The following is a 20,674-nucleotide window of genomic DNA, read 5'->3' as shown; positions in this document are numbered from 1 at the left end:
GCATATAGCATTGTAGGAGAAGGCAATGGCAACTGATTCCAGTACTCTTGCCTGGAAAATCCCATGGACGGCGGAGCCTGTTGGGCTGCAGTCCGTGGGGTTGTTAAGAGTCAGACATGACTGAGCGACTTCACTTTCACTTTTCACTTCAATGCACTGGGGAAGGAAATGGCAACCCACTCCAGTGTTCTTGCCTGGAGAATCCTAGGGACAGGGAAGCCTAGTGGGCTGCCATCTCTGGGGTCGCACAGAGTTGGACACGACTGAAGTGACTTAGCAGCAGCAGCATATAGCATTGTAGGGCCTAAAAACAACATACAATTGCAAGTATTTAAAAGTGATGGCTAAACTAGTAAGGATCTACTTACACCACAGGTAATTCTACTCTGTAATGGTCTATATGAGAAAAGAACCTTAAAAAGAGGGGATATATGTATAACTGATTCACTTTGCTGTACACCTAAAACTAACAAAACGCTTAAAAAAAAAATCAACCTTGCGTGCATGCTCAATCATGTCCAACTCTTTTGTGACCCCATGGACAGTAGCCCGCCAGGCTCCTCTGTTTATGGGATTTTCCCAGGAAGAATACAAACAATCCTCCTCCAGGGAATCTTCCAAACCCAGGAATCAAACCCCTCTCTCCCATGTCTCCTGCACTGGCAGGCGGATTCTCTACCACTGAGCCATCTGGGAATCCCTGTAAATCCACTAGATGCCAAGAAAAATTTGTTTAATAATTGTACTTTTACTATTAAAAAAACAGGGAGGGGGGGCTAGTCATAATTATTTTCTGTAGTCAGGAGGAAAAAGGCCTGTTTACTTCATATTTTAACAGAATGCTTACCTGCCTGAGATTTCTTATCTCTGAACTAAACAAATCATTTTAATTTCAAGCAAAGTCACAAAGCATTATTTCTCAAAATATGTATTTAATTAACTGCTTATTTACTGGGCTTTTTCCTCTCTAAACTGTGAGCTGCTTCTAGGACAAAGACTATTTCCTATTCATCTTTATATCTAGGGCCCAAGCACAATTCCTGGCACATAACAGGCAATAAATACTTATTAAATTAAAAATGTAAATACAGACCTTTAGACCCTTTCCAGCTCACAATATTCAAGTTTTTAATGCTCATCATTTGCATACTTTTTCTTATTCTCCTTCTACTGATAAAAACAAGGGGGATATTTCTAAACAGTCTAATTTGTGGTTTACTGGTGATCCAACAACCTAAAGCCCCAAGAATTACTGTGCGTGCCCTCAAGCTGTGTGCAACTCTTTGCAACCCCATGGACTACAGCCCTCCAGGCTCCCCTGTCCATGGGATTTTCCAGGCAAGAATACTGGAGTAGGTTGCCATTTCCTCCTCCAGGGAACTATCCTGACCCAGCGACTTTAATTCTCAAAAAAAGAAAAAAAAAATAAAAAGGAGAAAGTAAGGATTGGAGGGAGGGAGAAAAGAAATCTATTTATATTTCAACTCAAAATTGTATGCTTCCTGAAGATGTTCCTCTTGCTAGGTAACTGAGACACCTTGAGCAAATAGAAAATGGCATACATGGCCCTAAACTTCACTTAAAATGACTGTATTTATTATTTATATTTTTATCCTCACTTTTGCTGTAGCTGCTATGAATGGCTTAGAAAATGCAAATATGCTAAGCAAGAAACACAGCCCATACCTGAAGAGTTAGCAGTTGAAAGGCACAAAGAGGTAGAATGGATTTAAAAGCCTCTTGAAGAACAGCCTTTTGCTGCATAGATGCCAGGCAAGACAGTATGTGGCAGGAAAAGAGTTGGGGAAACTGCTTTAAAAACCTATTAACTAGGAATGTGAAAAAGCAGGGAACAATTGGGAAAGGAGGGAGGTGCTCACTGCTTAAAAGGCTTTTAAATGTGACTATATTTTTGTTGGCTTTTTGCCTGCAACATAAAATGAGGATGGTATACGGAATAGCTAGATGGCTGCTGAAGGTGGAATGAATGGAAGCTAGGCTAGGGAGTCAAGGCCAAATTTTGAGATGCCACTATGGACTGTGTGCAGCTGTCAAGACCACTGTCAGCAATGGCTTAGTGAAGTAAACACAAAATTCAGTCAGCTGGTTCAATCACCCTTTCATTCTTGTGGTTTTCTTGATCCCATAAATATTTCCCTATGCAGTCTTTGCAGCAGATAACAAGGAGTTAACAAATTAGCCAGCCAAACAGGCAGGAATGGAGAAAAGCCACAGAACTTAGAATTGAACAGCTGACAGCAGATTCTGCAGGTGTGAGATGAGAATCAGCTCTGCATTTTCCATGTAGCACAATTTCCTCTGTCTGGGCTGTGGCCTGATTTTCTGGCCCCTTCAGGACAAGCTGAGTTATAAAGGGGAGAATTCCAGAGGGCTTTGTTCTATGATCTTATGAACTCTAACTTACTTTAGAAAGGAAGCAATCTCCTATGTTTAGACTGATAATATTATACGTTGTAAGATTTTAGTTTTATATTAGGAAGGAAAATACTCTAGCTGCCATCCTACTTAAATAAGAAATAGTGGATTAAACTGCATAGCACGATGAATCATTCTCTGCAACTGGGAGTCAAGGAGCAGCACGCACACACACACACACACGCACACGCACGTGTAAGAAAGGGGATCACTACTTGCAATGAATATGTAAACATCACAACAAATAGTAAGGTCATAACAAAGTAGGTGGAAAGGAAAGAAATGGACTGCATTAAAGTGTATCTTTCTAATGTACTACTTTCTAATATTCTCCTAATCATTCCATTTGCTGGTAATGGACATTCAAGGCTAAACTCCACACTGCAGCAGTTCTAAATCTTTTTGACTAATAGTGGTAAAATACACACACACACATATACATATATACGCTAATGACATAACACATTAAAGTGTTCAATATGATGCCTTGCTTAACAAAACATTGCACTGTTTCTTTCTGGCCAGAAAACACTTTCTACAAAAGTGATTGTGACTGATCAGATTGATAATTAAAGAACTAATTTCTCTTTACACTGGTGAATATGGCCTACCAATCCAAACCCTTTTGACCAAACTCTGCTTTTGGAATAAGAATAGAAAAACTCAGCAAGCTCAGGTTTTTTTTCCAGATAGACTCTGGGAAGGACAGGTAAATACCTTCAGTTATCAACGTTCAGAAGTTGATACCTACTATTAAATCTCATTTTGGATCTTCTCTTTCTCTAAAACTTACTTCATGTCCCTAAAATCGTATGTTTCTAATTTCTTCTTCTAAAACATAAGATCCTATGATTTACACCATAAAAGATTAGCTGCTTTCAGATACACTGCCCTTACTGAGCTCTGAAAGTCTCCCCAATCCAAAAATACATTCCTTTTTTTGTGAAGGTATAAAATTTTATCATTAGAGATTTTAATATTTAGGGAAGTCATTGTCCCTTCCCTAAATGACAGATTCAATTTCAAAAAAACAAAAAATAAAGCAAACATAAAAATAAAAAACTATGTGTACTACAAACGTAATTTTTAATTATCTATGGGCCAAAGATCAGAAAGGAATACAGAAATTTTAAGTTATTTACATTGTTAGGTTGGTTGTATTATAGAGGACAGTTTCCTTTTAAACTTTCCTTTTAATGTGTTTTTAATAAATATCAGTAAGGAAAAATTAATATCACTTTTGAAGACCAGTTCTGCTTGATTGCTGCACCTAACTGTTGGAGCCTAAAAAATAAATACATAAAATTTAAAAATAAAAAACATAAGATTAGTCTCAATTATATACAACTAGATGTGGGGAGAAAAACATAAAGCAACAAATATTCATTTAGGATTTAATGTATATTTATTACGGGAAAGACATCAATGAGTGATAACAGAGATACAAAAATGACTCTAAGATCTCTGCCCACCTTCTCCTTCAGTAACCAGCAACTTTGAAGAAAGAACACAATATTATTACCAGTCATTAGTATATTAGGTTGAATCTATTGGCCATTTGTTTCAGATTTTGAAAAGCGGAATGGTAGGGTAAAGCTGGGATATTACCTAGGAAAGATCAGCCAGGATTAAGATACTTAATGAAGGAAGATGAGGGCAGTGGGCTCAAACAGAGGAAGCGACAGCAACAAAAGAGGGAAGATGAGAGCATGCTGACAGCCTAGTCTCTATTTCAGAGGGTTGATCAGAGTTAGCTGTGACTTTGAGCAAATAATTTTCAACATATAAAATGGACCCTGAAAATGTATTATTCCTATCATTCAAGGAGCACCAAGTAATTAAGGAGGGATGTTTAAACACAAATATACGTTTATATTCACAATATAAACTCTGAAATCATGTGTATTTCACTTAAACCACCACTGTAGTGAAGACTCTTTTAATCCAATCATTTTGAAGCTCATTCTGATATCGGATGTTGCAGATATCCTTGTTCTACTATTCTGTCCCAAATGTTCAAAACATGATGGGAAAAAAAGTAATATCCTTAAGGAGTGGAATTCATCATTAAAAATAAAGTATTTTCCAAGTTGTTTGGGATATGGGTTACTTTCTCTCTTTCTCTCATTCCAGGCATCAAACTATATTGACTTTTCCTCAATGATAAAGAAATACGGCATTAAGAAGGGTCAAGTGAACTCACCTTTAGAGACCTCAAAACAATACTACTAACCAATTGTTTCTAAATGTTTCTCTCTCCAAGACTAAGTTCTTACAGCTGATAACTCTCTTTAGGAAGTGCTGACACTCACAAGGCCCTAAATTTTCATTTGGTCCCTAATACTCTATTTGGTAATCAATATCCTCTTTCACTCTTCCCAGAAACTCCATAAGCCTTATTCTTCATCAGTATCACATTTTTCTTTTCATGGTCTTTTATTTTTAATCCTTCCTTTTGGGCCAACTTGTCTGCCTTTTATATCTATATTTATTTTCCCTTTTCTCATTTGACCCTTTTCAGACCTTTAGATTATAAACGCTGACATTTGTGACTCATTTTTGCCAAGGCAGCCTTTCATGAATAAAATTTCCCTCCTCCACAAGACTAAGTAAGCATAATTTTAAGCATCCACAACTACTGTCCAAATAGAGATTCACTTCATTTGATTCATGTGCTAAATCAAACGTATTTAAGAATATGATTTTCTACTCCTGTTCCTTTTCAATATTTTCTCTGTGTCTCCTTTATTAAACCTTTTTATTGCCATGTGGAAACTTTAGCTATCCATGGTCTAGTGTGAACTGTACATAGGACCGTGATAATGACCTTCTGACCCTACAGTTCTTCCTGGCTGTGGGTAGAATTGATAGCACTTTTTCAATTTCTCCCTTGTCTTTGCTTGAACATACTGGAATTACAGCCTCTGACAGAGGCAACATCCCTTTTGTAGTGGAAACAAAAGGAGTGTGTAATGAATTGGTGAAGATTACACTGCATGTTTAGATGATGAAATCCAACTGCAGCTCAATTCCTTCATTTTCTCTAGCTGGGCCCGGTCTTTCAACAAGACATTATTGACTGGCATCTTCCCCAGAACAGGTGACTCGGAATACAGTCTTGCTGCTTCGAGTTCTTTAGACTGAACACAACCACTGCGCAGGTCAAGGGAATCAGATATGAGACAATAATTCCCAGTATCTTAGGATGAGCACTGTAGATGATCCACACCCAGGTGGCATTAAAAGAATGAATAGTCCTTGAATTTATATGATGTGCCAACCCTTCCAAATTAACTTTAGTTACCAAGATGGCAAGATGTGAATTTTAATTTTATATGCCATTTCTCTGCAAAATTCTAGGACAGAGAAGAAGTTCTAGAGCAAGAAGAGTGGAGGAAGGCAATTTTTATAATTTATCAATACAGATTTTGCTATACTGACATTATAAAACAAATTATTAATCTTTATGACTATGGAATCAATATCACAATTATGTGGTATTAAAATCTATCTTTTTATCACAAGACATGTAACACCTTTGGTTGCTCTGAATAGCAATTACTGGCCTCCTTCTGCCCTCCCTCGTATTTAACTTATACTTTTCTTTTTTTAAAAAAAAAGCACTTAGAATTTTTCTTTTCAAAATGGCATAATACCAATATTGGCTACAGAAAATATTTAAAATGTGTGTTTTTCAAAGAATGATCAGATCACTTATTCATCTGATAAAAATGACTATATTCATCTCAATTATTTTTGCCAAGGACTGTAACACTAATTTTACTCTTTCTAAAAATTAAAATGGCAAACAGTTTATATAAGGTGTTGATAATTACCTATATTATTGTACTGCTGTGACAGATGTTGGCAAAAAAGCCTAAAATGCCTACAGCTGTGCACTCCATGACATCTAGTTTATACTCAGACAGAAGGCTAACAGATGTTCTGAACTGTCACTTTGCCTAAATGTTTTTAAAGTCTAAGGACCTACTTTATAATTCACCAGGGTCTGGTTTGGTTTCACACAGGTCCTCAGAATTCCCATCTGTGACAATTAGTTTTAAAGACATTGACAAATCAACCTTTGTGTCTTCCCTCTTCTTTAACAAACAGGCATCCGTTTATATATGGACTGTGGATTGTAAAAGCTGTTTTTATATACATCCTAGTTGTTAAGTTCTTTCCTTAAACATAGATTTTATTGGGCTACCAGAATTCATGAAGCTCTGTTTTGAGCTGAGTGGAGAGAAAGAGCCAGGAAATCACCTATTCTTTTCTTTTTGCTAAATTTTATGCACCATGAAAGTAAAACGTTAACTATTTCCAAAGACAGTTTTATTTTTTCTAGTGAATGAAAGTGTTTTGTTATTTTTTATTTCAGTATTTTAATAACTCTGCTCATAACAATAACTATTAATTGCACAGCCTGTTAGGATAATGAAAGAATAAAATAAATGGCATTCACAAAGCATACAGCACATCTTCCCCTGCCTGACACCCTAATACTTCCTCTTCCCAAACATACCTTCAGATCCTTCATACAGAATTACTGCCCCGTGCAAAGGCCATCAATGCCTTATTTGCTGTTGCTCTTAATTTTAACAAGCTGGATTCCTGTAGTACACTTGCTTAATAGTTTAAACATTCTGTTAACAATCAGGTGTTTGGCCTATCCTGTTTCTCTCCCATTCTGTATCGAAATATAACTCCAAATAGTACATCTTTCTGGGTTTGTTTCTAAATTAGTCCCCACACTTAATTATGAGGATGAGAGGGATGCCTTATTCCTCTTTGTTATAGGCTAAGCTCTCAGTAATCCCAAACAAAAGAGCCAGTTCTGGAAGATATAGGATTTGCTAGCAGGATTATGGTCTCATAGATAATGATGTGCAGTCAGCAGAAGCGAAGCTTTATTTTAATTCAAATAAGCTAGTAAACAAACCACTGACAAGTCTGCTGGTGAGAGTAACTGGCTGCTGTTGCCACATTGGCAGCTAAATTATAGAAAATCTATTATACCCTGTTCACCATATGTTTAATTTAATACAAGATACAAATTAAACTATCCACAGTGCCTATTAAAATAACAATACTTTTTTATATTTGAATGTCTTAAAATAATTTCTACTGACCTTTTAAAGGGTGGTTTTGATATAGGTGATTATCGGGGGGGAAAGGTAGTTAATAGAAGGCAAAAAAAAAAAATTGCCTTTGAGAAAATAAAAATATAAATGTTCACTGGCTTGCAGTTGTTAATAAGGTTAATTAGCAGTCATGTGTTCTGTTATTACTATATTTCCCTCCCACCCTTTTCATTTCTGAGGCTGGAGTTTTAAAAGTGATACTTAGTTTGACCTGAGTCTATCCTCATGAAATCATACCTTGACCAAGCCAGCCTATGGGTAGACTTACACCTGATGCCAATTGAGACCCAAATGCAGAAGACTTGAGTTTAAACTCTAGGTTCAACTTTGGTATGGCACAGGAAAAACACACAGAATTTTATATCCCTGCTTCAAATCAGTCTCTTCATAGCCAAAAGATCCTAAGGAGAGCCAGAACTAAGACTTTGCCTTCTAGAAAAAGGAGAGAAAAACAAAAAAAAAAGATAAATGACACACTGTTCACAAACAGTTTCCACCTGAACCTGCAATAATAATCAGTAACCAACGGTGCTTGCTTGAGTCTCTTTAGACTCAGTTAACCAGATTCTAAACACCGAGCTGGATTTTAGAATTATAGAGCTAGATTTCAAACCTAGATTAACTATTGCCACCTGTGTGACCACAGATATTTAAACCAGCTGGATCTTTCCCTTACTTTTTTAAAGAGGATAATCCAATTTTATAAGATTATGAAAATTAAATATGAGAAAGTTTCTGGTACATAATAGATGTCCATTAAAGGTTAGGTCCTTTCCTCTTATTACCCTCAAGCAAATAGAATGTTGCTCTTTTTTCAACAGTGAAGAAAGAATGTTAGAAAAATGGATTGGAAGGGAAGATATAAGTAGGAATTCTCCCTAGAATCAGTTTCCTTGAATCATTAACTATTTTCCACAGGCAAAACTTCAAATGGGATGGTCCTTTTCTCCTAAAATTCACAATTTTACTCTCTTTAAGAATGTATCAGCAAATGAACTTATTTATAAAACAGAAACAAACTCACAGATGGAAAACAAACTTATGGTTACCAAAGGGAAAGGGATGCGGGATAAATTAGGAGTTTGGGTTTAGCAGCTATGCACTACTATATATAAAATAAACAAGGACCTACTGTAGAGCACACAGAACTATGTTCAATTATCATATAATAAACTATAATGGAAAGGAATATGAAAAAGTATATTAATATATAATGGAATTAATTTACTGTATATCAGAAACACACCACTGTAAAGGAACCCATTAAAATATATATATATAAAGAAGAATGTATCAGTAATCTACCCGTACCAACTGCCCACCCTTGGGCCTCTGAAATAGAGAAGCTAAGAATAATCACCACATTCTGAGGTACCTTTTCAAACATTTATGTACATACAGCTTTTGCACTGGGTCTTCAAGGGTGTATGGAGCCGCACTCTACCATTTCAGTTCAGTTACAAGCCTATCAAATCCAACTGCGTACTGGTAGTTACATTACTGAATAAGGTATATGTGTGGAGAATATCCTCAGTTTATGTCATTCTTGAAGTCCAGTAGATGGTGATAATATTTGAACTAAAACGCAAGTTACTTTATCTTGGGAGCATAGTAGTAGTATGACTATGCCAAAGGGACACAAACAAATATTCCACTACCCTCAGAGGTTGAAACACCAGAGACATTTCCATTTACTCAAACTCTAAAACTGATAAACACATTTTTTTCAAGCACAGATGTGTGACATATCTTAAATGTTCAACACTTTTAAATGCTAACACATAAGCACAAAACATACGATTACATGAATAATTTCATTTCATGTATCTCAAGAAAGTTTAAGGAGGCCATTGATGAATGCTACTCACAGGCCTTACTCAACTACCTCCAAAGTGCCTCTTAATTACAAAAACACATCTTTCTTAGTCCCTTCTTAACGTAAAACAAAGAGGGATCCTCAGAGAGTTCCAGAAGTTTGAACACAAGTGGGGAGGAAGACCACTCCTGGCATGTGACCAGTGAAGAAGGAGGCCGCCTGGAGCCTGCAGCCTCTGCTTCTCACCTGGGCCTCCCAGGTCGTGGCGGCGGACCGGCGAGCTGCCTCCCCTGGGAGGGTCTGCCCTCCGCTCCCGACTAAGCGTCCCTGAATCCCTCGAGCCGTCGAGATGCCCACAGTCTAGCCCCGGGGAGGTCACCCCGCTCTCCACTCTTCCTGGGCTGTGCCGGGCTCGGCCTCCACACGCGGTGTAGTGGGAACTGAACCAAACCCGCCATACAGTGCGCTCGAGTATTCGAGCGAGTCCCAACACGCTTGAGTCTAGAGTCCGGGAGGCAGGCACGCCCGCCCGCGCCTCGGGGCGCCAAGTGTGGGAAAGGGTGGCCTGGAAAGCAGGCCTGCAGGCGACCCAGGACTCAAGCTTCCACTTACTCGGTCCGCGCCGCTTGTCCCTCGGCGGATAACCTCCGCCTTCCCTCTCGCAGCCGAAGACCGAGCGGGACCCGGAGGCGGGGCCGCGCGGGGCCTTGTAGGCCGCGCCGGGAAGTACGGGCAGAGCGCGGGAAACGCGGCGGCGCGCGAGGGACGCCGCGGCTGCGGGGCGGGGGTTATGCAGCCCGGCAGGCCGATCGAGCCTCGGCTCTCCAATGCGAGCGCGGTTGGGTCAGGCAGACCGGTCCCGCAGGGCCCCGCCAACTTAGAAGGCCGACGCGACCCGATGAGAGTCGTTCACCCACAATCCCGGCTGTCCTCGGGAGGAGAGGGGGGCGAGTTTATTCTAGAGTCTCTGAAAACCGAGGTTCCCAGCCTCTTCACACACTCGCGCGCGCTCCCGGGTTAGAAGCTCAAGATCTTGGATTTTAAAACACGTTTCTCCCCGAGTCGTGTCCGGCGGAGGGTCTGCCTGGCCGCGCTCCCCTCTCCTTTTAAGTGCGCATCAAGTGGCAGGTTGGTGTGGTGGTGGTGGTTTATCTAAGTGAATAACTGAATCATGTTGGCGAGTGGACGGGAGCAACACGTTCAGAGTGCCCTAGTGATTTGGAGGCACTCGCGGCCGTACCCTCCGCAGGCTGGGGAGGCAATCGCCCTCCGATCTGGCGCGGGCCGCTCCCATCCGAGCCCCGCTTGGCCGGCACTCGTTCGCCCGCCCGCGCGCCCGCGCCCGCAGAGGGTTCCCAGACCCAGCCCGCGCCGGAGGCCGTCCGAGTCCGACTTCTTTCCTTGTGGAGTGGTGGAGCGGCCAGTTAGTGAATGATGGATTGCCTACGAGAGGGAGGCTAATTTTCACGATAGCTGATGGCTAAAGCATGACACTGTGCCATCCCTGTGAAACTCGTGATTTGTATGGTCATCGGTTCGCTGGAACACCCAGACCCTGATCATGCGTACAGTGTTTCCTTCTAAAAAGCACTCGCCAATTTAAAACCAGGTCCCGAGTGCCCCTCTTGCTAATCCCCTCTGCCACTAAGTCCAATTAAATCCTCTCTTTTTTCAAATCTCTTCTCTTTCCTCCTTTCTTCCTTCCCTTCCTTTTCTTCTTTCCTTCCCTCCCTCACTCCCTCAATCTGAGTCGTTCTTACTGAATGCAGCCTGGTCTGGTGATGGGGGTGGAATATCCCCCCTCCACATCTCTCCAGTAGGGCTTTCTGCTTGTAGAGTTGGAGAGTTCATTTGGCCCCAAAGCACTTTTGAATAGTTAAGTTTCCAATTCAGAGGCACCTATAAACGCCCCTAAATAGTGCACACGTATTCCCCACCCCACCCCCACCCCCATCAGAAAGCCGGTCCTGTAACTTAGAGTCGTTTTTTTGTGGTGTGTGCTTGCTCCAACGAGGGGAGCTGACCAGTCAAATTAGTTTGTGGATACAGAAAGGTTATTTTGCTTTTTTTTTTTTAAGCAGTTTTCCAATTGAAGGCAACTGGTTCTTGATTCCCTCACCTACTAAGGCAGTCAGTCACTTTCCCTTCATCGTCACCCACTCCACATTTTAGTCAGTCTGAAGTCTCCCCGCATGTCAGATAGAATGGATTGCATTACAGCTTTTTAGACAAATTTTGGAGGCTTACCTACAAAACTGTCCTCCTGTCCTTAACCAGAGAGAGAGTGAGGCCACCTGAGAGACTTTAAACTTCCTTTTGACTGGGATTGAATAGATTCAGTTGATAAAATGTGTAAGGTTTACTCACCTTTAGACACCTCAGGGTACTCACTGATGCCTTCCTAGCTTACAGACACATTCAGTCCCAAACCCCTCCCTTGGTGGAAAAAGGACAAGCAGTTCAGATTCATCTTTCAGTTCATTATGAAAAGGAAAATAGCTTTCAGCAGGTTGGGAGCTCCTTTATAAATTTTGACATTCAAAAAAATATGGCAAGGGACGCAGGAAGAGGCCATTCCCTTATTTCAGTGGATGACTTTTGTAGTGCAAAGTCATGAAACCCTGGAATAAACATTTTACATTTGCCCTCTCCCACTCCACCTTAGTTGGAGGAGGTGTTTCTACTACTGACTCAGTTTTGCATAATGCCCCCTACACACACCTTTCCCTTGGTGAGGAAAGTAACACTCCTCAGCCTATTCTCTTAAAGGTTGCTCTTGATTTACACTCTCCACTTGCTTGCTTCACCAAAATGCACTTATACAGGCATATTTTTCTTGATCCAGAGCATGCAGAGATGTACCATAACTTTTTTAGTATTGCCTTGACTTTCATTCCTTTCAAACTGATATCAAGGTGTTCATCCTGAGACATAAAATGAATTTTTGAGAAACAGCCATGTGGAATACTGTTAAATTTTCTGTTTTATTGTTTGTGTTTTTCAAGTTTTGCAGGAAAGGCTTTAATTAGTGTCTAAGTAATAGTCCCCAAGAATTCCTTATTAGATTATTTCAGACCATTTGTAAACAAATAACATTACAGTTTCCAAAAGGGAAAGTAGAAGCTAAGATCAGTTCTGTCAAGAGAGATTCATTTGAGTATTCATCTTTTATTTTGAATGGTTTGTAGGAAGAAAGGGAGGACTGAATGAAGCAGGGGGCAAGAGAACCCAATGAAAACTTGTTTTTAAAACTAAAGCCATTTCCCCAGACTATTGTCTTGCCACAAGTGACAATACACAGAACAGAAGTCATGAAAGTGGCTACTGTCACTTTGGACTACTGGAGGCCCAGAGAGCCCTGGCATTAATTCCTATAGAAAGGTAGAGGAATCTAGCCATCTTCTACACTTCTGCAGCCCCCTCATTGCCTTAGGGTTCAGGGCTCAAAGTTGATACAGACCTCAGCAGAGTCTAGGTGTCAGGGCTCCCCCTGTGAGGGAAAGCAGATGTTCTCTGTGGAAGCAGGGTGGTTATAAGAACCCTGAGGGCATGGGGCACTGTAGCAGGAGGGCTGTAGCCAACAGTCCCCTTGCAGGATAGCAATCCATGAGTCAAAGCTAACTAATAGTAAATGAAAGAGAGCCTAGAGTAGGACCCTTTGGGTGCTAAAGACTACCCTCTAATTTGTTCTAGTCCTCCCCCTGGGATCCCATCCTAGGTTTTCTGTGATTGGAGATCTACCTAGAGAAGAAGGGAAGCATAGTAGGAAAACATGCCTAACCCCTGTCCAACATGCACGCACGGGTGGAGCTTGCAGAGATCAGCAGACACATCTCAAGTCCTCAGTGATCTGTGTGACTGGCTTGTGCAGTTATGCATGGCCAACAGAGGGTGGGGGTTCGCAGGGAGGAAAGCCTGTTTCCCCCCCCCACCCCCCGCAGTTACTCTGTCTGGGGCTGGTGTGTTTCCTCTTCCTCCAACCCTCCACCTCACCCCATCAGAACGAAAGAGAATTGAAACTCCATTGCCTTTGCCTGCACTGAGCCTAAAAACTCAGAATTTGATAAGGTTACTGCACCATTGATACAATTGCAGATTTTTTTTAAAGCTTCCTCAAAGAGACAGATGTTTGGGCTGATTAAGAATCGAGGAGGAAACCTGCAGCTGCACCAAGGAATAATCTATTGGACAAATATTTTAATAAAAAATATGAAGAGATCAGCCCGACCTTGCAAGGTCTTCTGCTTTAAAAAAATCTTTATCAAACCCCTATTCTATGGCTTCAATAAACAGAACCCATTACCTCACGGCATCTTTTGTTGGCCCCATACAAGAGAGAACAAAATGGTTATTCAGGGGAACGCTTTCGATTTTTATTGTGGGTAGCCTGCACAAAGAGCCGTGTTATTGTATTTAAAAGAACCATCTGTAGCAGAAACAATGGCATCAAATTATCTTTGAATACCCACTGAAAAAACATAAAGCTTTTTTTTTTATTCTTCTTCTGTACGGTGGGGGGATAGAGCAGTGTTAGGATAACTGACTTTTTTGTTGTTCTCTGGGTGCATTCTTCTCGCTCCCCCTCTCTCTCCCCCTCACCCTCTCTCTCCACTCTCTCTCCCTCTCCCTCTCTCTCTCTCTCTTTTAAAAAATCAGCCATTTGGGGTTTTAAGCCATAAACGATTTTTCTTGTTGCAGGGGATTGCAGTGGCAAAGCTAGGCTAGGTCTTGGAGGCTGGTGTAAGGCAAAGCGGGTGAAGGCAGGAGGCTGATGGAGAGACTGGGGGGAAGAAAAGCCGAAATGGATTCATGGTGCCTTGGATGGAGGACGAGAGGAGAATTGCAAGCTCCTTCAACTCGTTCTGTCCGGTGAGAAGTGATCAAGCTTGGGCTGACAAGAGGCTCAGGGAACCCTCACGTTCTTTTGCTTTTTTACCTGCCAATCAAACTGCTACAAGACAACACCCTGATCTGGCATGGACATGTAAGTAGCTTGCAACCCAACTTTGACATTCACTGCTAGCTCACTCCTCTCCGCCCACCCCCCCCCAACTCACTCTTCCTCTCATTCTATTTTTTTTTTCTTTTGACCTTTAAGAGATCTGGAAATACACTCTGTGTGGCAGTCATTTCACACAGATTTAAGTCTGAAAGCGTTAACTTTTGGAATTAAACACTAATTTTGATTTCTTTAACAAATGCGGAAATGAAATTACATTATTTTATTCTCTTCTGAGCAGTTTTAGCATTGAACATAATCAGTTGCCTTGCCTGGTGTGTGTGTTTCCTTTTCTATGAAAGTGAAGAAATCTGTGAGCCCCCAGAGGGAAATGCAGAAATGAAAAATTCAGGCTTCCATTTCAAAAATATTAAATTCTAACATTTCATCTCTACAAAGAACCTTCTCCATACCTAGATTACACAGAGTAGAAAGAGTGATTTGAGTCAAAAGGTATGTATCATTAAGGGGCTGCTACTGTTTTATCTGGCATCTTACTATTTTGGTGGTGGCTGAGGGGAAGGGTGTGAAAAGAGAAGGAAAGGGACATGGCGACACCTTGTTCTTTGTGAGAGATTGACACTGAGGAGGCTAGAAAAGCAAGAGGGCAGGATAAGCCGGAAATATTACCTGAGAGAAGGAATTACAGAGCATGGCGAAGCTGAAAGCTAGGAGGGCTTCTGTGGGAAGTTGTGCGAAGGGGAGATAGGGCCTGCTCTCTGGTGCCCTCTAATGGCAATTTAAACCAACGTTTACTTTCTCAATTCTACACAGAAAAGCAGCTGGGTTTTTGTCGTTACTGTTGGTGGGCTCCCCCCCCCCCTCCCCCGCAGACTTAGAAACTGTAACTATTTGTGTAAATTAATTGTTTTCATCCAGGAAACTTATGTACGTGCCTTAAAATTATCAATATATTCTCCTCAAACATTTGTCCTCTTCCAAAATTTTGTTAAGAGTAATAGAAAAGGAGAGGCTAATGGCAAACTGACTTATGGAGGGTGGCCCATGCCCAATTAGTAATTCGGGGGAAAAGATTTCTTTCCCACCTGAACAACATTCTGACTCTCTTACCACAGTTGAGAAATGCAGCAGGCTGGGGTGAGGAGGGAAGATTTGGAAATTGCAGATTCTGACACAGGTTCATTATAATAAATTTTAAGGGGTCTCTCTTAGGAACCTCTGTTATTTCGACATGCGGTGGTAAAGGGGCTTTCCTTCCCGCCTCCTTTTTCTTTTTCTTCTTTCTTTCGTTCCTTTTTTACCTTTTTTTTTTCTTCTAAATTTGGTAGATAAAGGTTAATCTTGGGCTGAATGATAGAACTATGATTGACAAGAGAAAAGGTGTTGAGGGCAGGTCGCGCTGTCTTATTTACAGCCCACTGCTTGCTGTAGAGTCTTTGTTAGGACTGGAAAGCTAATTTAGTGCTGATCAAAAGCACCACAGAGTTAAAGGACTGGTAATGACTGCTAATTTCATTTCAGCCTCATGCATCCCCAACTGCTGTAATTAAAGACACGCTATTTAAATACAGGTGAAGGTTTTTTTTTTTTTTAAGTTAGGGTGGGGGTGGGTGGATTACAATTTTATTTAGATTTCATTTTACACTTGGGCGTTATGTAGTCCAACATCAAAAAAAAATTTTTAGAATCGCTTCTTGTCATTTATATCTGGCTTTGCAGAATAGGCAACGTGAAATATGTCAATCACATAAAAGTCCCTATTTAAAGAAAGAAAATGGGTAAAAAAGGATGCAGAGGAGTAACTGTTTTGGGGGATTTAAATATTTGGGTCTCTTTTTTCCCCTTCAAATTAATAGAAGGGCCTTCGAAATAGCTAGAGTATTTGAAACTTGGGGCAGGGTGAACAGGCCAAAGGGATCAGTGTCAGCTTTTTAAGTACTTCTAAAAAGATCATGTGAACAGATGGAAAAATATATTTTTAATTAAATAATTTCCCTCACACTGTAGCTGCAGTGTTGGCTCAGAAACCATGTAATTCCCCCACCGATAGGAGTCTCTTTATATAGAACATCAAAGGATAAAAAGCTCTACATTTTCGTAGTTGGTTAAAATTGATAAACCCCCGCCACACACACACACACACACATACACACACGCGCGCGCGCACACACACACTCACACCCCAAAAAAGAATTTAGCCTTTAATCTCTTTTTATCCACGAAGACTAAAGCTCTGTACTCGACCCCGTGAGCGGCTCTCGCCTTCAGGGGCTAGAACCCGGCTCTGATATGAAGCGGCCGCTGAGCCGCCGCGCAGGTTCGAGCCCAGCGCCCCCTGTTGGACACAGTCGGAGCTGCGCAGTGCCACTCCTGGAAATCGCTAGAACCTTGCCCTGGGGTTAAAGATAACATGCTTTATTACCGTCCAAAAAGGAGATGGGACCAGGAAACAAGTTCTTGTATCTTTGAAAGATAATATAAGTTTAATTCAAAAAAAAAGCTAAAAGGAGATAGCACAATTTTAATTCAATAAAAAATGAAGACGAATCTATTCTCCCTCCTCACATCCCGGCAGCCACATCCTATCCCCTGTCTGGGTTTGGAACTCTCTTTAAAGATTCAGCGAGAGTAAAACAGGTACAGAAGCATGATTTTAAAGAGAGACAAAGAGGATTTTCCTCTGTAGCAGTGGAGAACCAACCAAAAGTTACCTCTCCCGTTCTGTACACATTAAAAAAAAAAAAAGAAGATGCTGTTGCGTGCTGTACTGACGTTGCCAACAGCATCTTGTTGCCCTAAGAGGTTCTTCACATGTAGTAACAGAGTCTCTGACTAAACGAAATAACTTGCCCCTTTAAAAATTTATTTTCAGAGTGTAATCAAAAGGCCAATCTCTTCTTTGAATGTTTCCATTCCCCCAGACCAATCTTGATCAAACTTTTCCTTTTCCGGCTCGCACTTAAATTCCAGGTATTCTCTAAGAAACAGGTGCCTGATACCTCTCCCTCTCTCTTCACCACCCCCCACCCCCACCCCGACCTGTAGGATTCCAGGAAAGCTGTGCCGGCGGTAAAGAGTATTTTCTTTTGAAATTCAGCATTTTCATTGACTAGGAATCCAAATCATCCTAGGGGAAGAGGAGTATTTTTTTACCCTTTCAAAAACTACCTGTCTACATAAGAAAGAGCTTTGACTTTTTCTTTGGTTTGGGAGTGAGGGCAAAGGTACACTTTGAAATCTTTCAGAAAGATAACTATAAAAATGACACATCCTCTGAATTTAAAACAGTGGGGAAACATGGGTTTGTTTAGGTGTTAGATCAAACTGAAACGATGTGTGTGCTAAATGAACACACATGATCTCAGCAAGGTGTTTGGTGATATGGTTCTTGAGGATTGTACTTACAATTCTAACTTTTAGATAAAAACCTTAAGAAGTTTAACGCTTGCTTGCTTGCTGTAAGTTTGCCTATTGAAGGAAACTAGCTTAATTTTCATAATAGAATTACTTTTAAAAATATTTAATACTGTGGCTACACAAGTTGTTTTTAACGTTGATCTTACCTTTGTTCTCACCTCCCACAGTCAGCAGATCTGAGATTGTGTTTTCAGGGAAATTGCTGTTGGGCGAGATGAGAGATCCTTTCTCTCCCTGATTCCAGAATCAAATCTTGGTTTATGTTTCTCAATACGTGAGTTCAGAAACAGTGGCAGAAAGAGATTCAAGGCTTTTATTCAGTTTTTACCTGGAATTCTATGGAAATGACAGGCAAGCAGCCTTTTCCCTCCCCACTTTCCCCCGCCCCACACTTTGCTTCACTGAAAGTCTAGTCCCCATTACAGAAATATTAAGTCTGGGCAAACTTTCATGCCAACCTCGTTGAGGTGACAAACTGTGCTCTGACAGCCGCAGTCCAAGGCTGCCTAAGGAGTAGGGAGGCCAAAACCAGCAGTATCTTGGAGGTGACCAGAATCTTGGAGGTGACCAGCTAAAGGGGCTAGATATATGCTTGCTGTTCATAAGTGATGTAGAATTTGCAAAAGCAGAGGCCAAGATCTCTCTCTCTCTCTCTCTCTCTCTCTCTCTCTCTCACACACACACACACACACACACACACACACACACACAAATGCCCGCTGGGGGGGGGCCCACCACCACCACTTCTGCCCCGCAGGGGTCCCAGCCTACTGGGAGAAGTCTAGGGAAGGAGCTGCACCTGGCTGCAAGAGAGCAAGCAGTGAGCCCCCAAATTCCCAGGACCCAGGGAGAAAGCACAGCCCCAAGTTTAGGAAAAAGAACTGAACAAGTGGGTGGCCTAGGCCTGGAAATACCACCCAGCTCTCCCAGCACAGTGTCATTGCTGTGGTTTCAGGCAGCCTCAGCCCCTGCAGGAATCTCACGCCCCACGCTGGCAAGCAGGAAAGCAGCCTCGCATCTTTGGGGCCTGGGGAGAAGGCAGTGACTGACTCCTTAGTAGCAGGCAAAGCCGCAACGCTGGCAACCCGCTGCGTTTTCTCTGCAGGAGCAAAGTGCCCTTTAGGGGCGGGGCGGGCATTTTTGGTCTCTTGTCCCAGTGTCCAGGCCAGAGCCTGCATCTGTTGGCTGAGCCCCCTGCTTTGTAAGTAGTCAATCTTGTCCGTTTCTGAGGGCGATCCAGGAAGATGGGCTGGCCTAGCTTTGGGCCCACTGGGTGCCAAATCCTCAGACCCCTCTCCCCTCCATCCCTCACACCTTTCCTGGTGAATACAAACCCTCTTTCTGAAAGCCATTATATGAGGCTCGGAGTTTGGTAGCTATTTGGGAGTGTAGAAAATGATTATTAAAACCAAGATTATAAGGATGAACCTTCGTTTATTATTGTTTGCTCTTTTATTTTGTCTTTAAACTTTGAAGATCTTTAAGTTCACTTGATCCAACCCTGAGACAGACAGGGAACCAGGGAGAAAGAACAGCCCAGCTTGGACAGGAGCTGAGGTATAGACAGATACTCACCTCCACCACTCAGTGGGCAGATAAGTGCTGCCAGACTGTGGGTCCTAATCCAGGGCCCAGCTGCTATGTGGGTTGCTGAAGGGTGTTGAAACTACAAGTACAACTTGACACCACTGAGCCCACAGTGCTTGTCAATAATCTGTGAATTAGGTGCAGAGATTGTCACCGTAGATCATAACAGTTTCTGAAGGACTCATTACAGCCTATCGTGTCAATGATCTTCAAATTAAGGAGGGGGGTGGGGCGGGAGGCAAAAGGAGTAAGGAGAGCCTGCAAAAAGGAAAGAAGTGTGGAAAGGGAGATAAAAGTCAGAGCCCCAGCTCCGAAGGAGCCTTTAAAGATTATCAGGCTAGCGATCTGAGAATTCCGTGGGGATGGATTTGGAAGCCCAACTTCATCTGAGCCTAAGCCAGGTCTGGAAGCAGGGGCGCTAGGGCTTGAGGAGAAGTGGGCCCCTGGGAAGGCAGACTCTTCAGACATTTCTTTTGAGAGGAGAAGAGCTTTGGGGAGAGTACTCCAGATGTAGAGGGGAGGCCTTAAAGATGCCAGTCCATCCAGTATGGGTGTGCACTTTCATTTACAGTGCTTCCCAGGGCTGCAAATCTTGGAGCAAAAGTGGATAACAGTTTTGTTTAGAGCTGATGGTGATTGTACGGTGTTTGTTCTTTCCAATGGTTTGCTTTCATTGTATTTTCATGGAAACAGGTGAAAGTCTTAATTCCTTTTCCTTTGCTAGTACTCCTGTCCCTCACACATACCTTAATTAAGCAGATCTTTCTTCCCCCAACTTGCTTTTTGGGGTGTCAGACACCTCTGCCTTGTGAGGTTGTTGAGTTGTCACTCTTGGGGAATTTGTATTATGCCTGACTGTACTTCTGGAAAGGGGATTTTGCAGGTAACACAGGAGCAGTGTGCACCATGAGATCTCCAAACGGAAGGAAATTAAACACCACTGCTATAGCTTGGAAGGGACCAGGCTAAGGGAAAGATGTTCTCTCCGCTTGGTGGGCTGCCGGTGAAGGCTGTGAGGAGCCCAGCCCACACTTTGGTGTCATTTATGAGTCATTTAATATGGTCTAGAGAAACTTTAAGGAGGACTTAGATTTGTTTTTCACATAAAAGTTGTGGTCACAGTCAACTGAAATAATCACATTTGGAGAATTTGAGACAATCGTCTTTTTCCCAAAATGGGGGCAACAATCCTAGTCACTGGAAAATTAGGATTCTAAGGAAACCCTGTTCCTTTGGTATGATTAATTGCATGAGATAGTATGGTCAATCAGGGAGATACATATTTAGACTCAGAAGCAATGATTTAGAGGTGGG

General features: G+C 41.8%; 1 long non-coding RNA gene across 1 annotated transcript in view; it reads left to right on the top strand.

Moving 5' to 3' along the window:
• The first annotated feature begins 14,071 nt into the window (after positions 1 to 14,071).
• LOC105603076 (uncharacterized) overlaps positions 14,072 to 20,674 on the top strand; it is a 44,440-nt gene continuing 37,837 nt past the window's right edge. Inside the window, exon 1 of the long non-coding RNA XR_001022037.3 lies at positions 14,072 to 14,380. This is a non-coding gene — a long non-coding RNA (uncharacterized LOC105603076). The remainder of the gene's footprint in view (positions 14,381 to 20,674) is intronic.

This window comes from Ovis aries, chromosome 1, assembly GCF_016772045.2.
Source record: "Ovis aries strain OAR_USU_Benz2616 breed Rambouillet chromosome 1, ARS-UI_Ramb_v3.0, whole genome shotgun sequence".
Lineage (NCBI taxonomy): Eukaryota > Metazoa > Chordata > Mammalia > Artiodactyla > Bovidae > Ovis > Ovis aries.
Note: the sequence above shows the minus strand (reverse complement) of the source record. Positions and strands in the feature narration are given on the sequence as shown.